Source organism: Mastomys coucha, unplaced genomic scaffold (assembly GCF_008632895.1).
Source record: "Mastomys coucha isolate ucsf_1 unplaced genomic scaffold, UCSF_Mcou_1 pScaffold11, whole genome shotgun sequence".
NCBI lineage: Eukaryota > Metazoa > Chordata > Mammalia > Rodentia > Muridae > Mastomys > Mastomys coucha.
The window spans coordinates 32,915,186-32,918,129 of NW_022196893.1; the positions used below are offsets into that span (position 1 = coordinate 32,915,186).

Sequence of the window (2,944 nt, forward strand, 5' to 3'; positions counted from 1 at the left end):
CTGTTGTCCATCTTGACGATGACGGAGGTGTCTGAGATGTGGGAATGGAGGATGCGGATCTCCTGCAGGAAGAGAAAGGAAGATAGTCAGGTTGTCTGGGTTTTCCCTTACCTACCGTGCCTATAATTCCCATGGCTTTCTTGTAGCTACCAGCCATATCTGTAGCCCAACTCCTGACCCTTAGAGGAGCAACAGCCTTTTGGTTTGTAAGTTTCCCTTTGAGACAGCCACAGCATTTTTCCATATTCTTAAACCTAGAGAACCCATGCTGGGTCATAACTGCATGGCTTTTTAGGGGCAGATTGTACCCTGGGACCTGATGTTTTCTTAGACCAGAGTCACCTGGGCCAGCAAGGCTGGGCTGTACCTGTTGGTTCAGAAAGGACTGGGTGGTCTCTGGGCAGACAGCTTGTCCCAGGTCTACCTCTTCCTCCTGCTGTGTCAGTCTGCCTGGCTCCTCTGTTCCCCACCCAAGCACTTCAGCCTCTGACCTGGCCTCATGTGTCAGATTCTGTTCCTTATAAGGGGAGTTTGGTGGGTCTGGGAACTTCTTCAGAATCTCATGTGTGTCACTGCCCTCACCTCCTCATACAGTCGCCTGAGGAAGTCGATCTCTTGGGTCAGCGCCTCTGCATTGGCCTCCAGGTCTGACTTGCGCAGGTAGGCACAGTCCACATCCTGTTGGGGTTTGCAGAGAGGCATGAATCTAGCTCTCCCTTGGGCTGGAGGCATCTGGCCGCTGAGTGGCCAGAGGGGACAGGGTGGGGTGGAACTGGGCAGGGACTAGCTTCACTCACTCACCTTCTTTAGAGCCACAAACTCATTCTCCGCTGTGGCCCTGAGTGCAACTTCTTCTTCATACCTGAAGCAGGAGGGAAAGGAGTCCTCATCCAAACAGCCATGAAGCCAGCCCACAGAACATCCTGAACTATAGGCCTCCTTAGAGGATCTGAGAGGGGTCACACTCCAGGCACAGGCCTGCGAGCACCCTGGGTCTTTGCAGTAGAGATAGGACAGTGTATTTGAAAGCTGTGCATTTGTACACACAAACACACACACATATGTGTTTGTGCACATGCATGTGAACATGCACGTATGAATGTGCATGCATGTATGCGAACATACATGTGTGTGCGTGTGCATGTACACCAACATGAATGTATGAATGTGTTGTATGTGAACATGCATTTGTGTGTGAACTTGCATGTGTCAGCATATGCATGTGTATGAGCATGTATGTGTATGTGAACCCACATGTGTGAGCATGTGTGCATGCACGTATATGTGAACACGCATGTATAAATGTATGTCTAAGGTTCAGGAGACTGAGTGGCTCTTTTTCCTCATCCTTTGCTCTGAGCCCTTGGTCAGCACCTTGTCTATTATCTATCTCTTCTTGGACTGAGCCGAGGGACTAGTCTGAGGGAAGGCCTGCTCAGGGCCAGGGGTAGGTGCCAGAGGGTATAGCAGAGCATGCCACAGAAGAGGGATGGTTGGTCTCTTTGAGGAGCAGAAGCCTCCTGAGGCCTGGTGTCCATCCTTCATGGCTGTGTCACATGGAACTGTCTCCATACATGACTATGTCATGGTTGCCTCCCAGGAGATTCCACCCCCCAAGCACAGGGACCATATGCACACTGCTGGCTGGATTGGTAGCATCTTGCTGTGTCTACGGGGTGTATGGCAGTGTTAGTGGAGAGTAAAGGAGGGAACCCTACAGACAACATCCAGGGACTTAAGGGTTAGTTCTGGAGACCAGGAAAGTTAAGTGGAGAAAGGGAGGGAGATGATGAGAACCTGGGAAGGACAGGGACTCTGTGCCTGAAGGAAGGCAGGGAGAGGACTCCTTGATTGATAAGGCAGGGGTGGGCTTCCTGACCTAGGCAGGCAGAGACTCCAACCACAAGCCAGCTCTCCTGTACCCAGGGAGCTCCTGTCAAGACACCCCAGTAGCCCTCACCTCTTCTTGTAGCCCTCCATGGCCTCCTGTGCATGGTTGAGCTCAGCAGCCAGCCTCCCGCTGTCTGCCTCCACACACTCAGCCTCCCGCCTCAGCACCTCTATGTAGCCCTCGAACAGAGGCTCCACGTTGCTCTCACAGCACTTGCGATTCTGGTAGAACTGCCACTTGGTCTCCAGCAGCTTGTTCTGCTGCTCCAGGAAGCGCACCTGCCATCCAGAGTTAAAGTATGAGAACAGACTCTTGCAGAATCAGAGGGTAGGTGTGTGCGTGTGCATGTGTGTGTGTGTGTGTGTGTGTGTGTGTGTGATATGCTCCCTTGCTGGCATGTCTTCTCCACAGCCACACTGGAACTGAAGGCAGGTGGCATCCTGGAAGTCCTTCCTGAGAGCTAACTTCAGTCACCTGGCGTCACTGAATGTGCTTATCTCAGTCCAGACTCAGCTAGCTGCTTCTTCTTAGTCCGTGACTTTGGATAAAGCTCCCAGCTTTCCACAGGGTGGGGTGGCTAAAGCACCTTTTAGTAAGGCACAGAGAGGCATTCTACCTCAAGAAGCTAGCACAGCCAAGGCAGCTGTGACAAGCAACCTGCGAATGGACCGTGAGTCTGTTTAGGAAGGCAGACTGTAAACTCCGGAAAGTGAACAAGTGTGTGCAAATTACTGGATCCCTGCAACAACAGTGCAATTAGAATAATGAGCACCTGGGATCCAAGTGAAGGCATGCCTTGTGTTTCTGAGCTCAAGAGTGGGACTGAAGAACTGGGAATATGGCTGACTGCAGGGGAGACTATTGATTGGCAGGGGCTGTTTCTCACCACCATCATTACAGACTATCTGGCCACAAGCTGCATGTTGATCCCGTCTCCCTGCCACCAGGTTCAGATGCCCGTGTTCAGTGATCTTGCCATGTCCTTGGTAAGTTCTTTCTTGTGCTACCTTTAGTGTTTCATGTGTGACAGACAGCTCTGGACAGCTCTCCCCA

The 2,944-nt window shown here is 51.8% G+C and overlaps 1 protein-coding gene across 1 annotated transcript in view; it reads right to left on the reverse strand.

The window, feature by feature from the left end:
• The window catches only part of LOC116080135 (keratin, type II cuticular Hb5), a 66,061-nt gene that overhangs the window by 28,460 nt on the left and 34,657 nt on the right, over window positions 1–2,944 (reverse strand). The gene's annotated exons all lie outside the window — the stretch shown is intronic.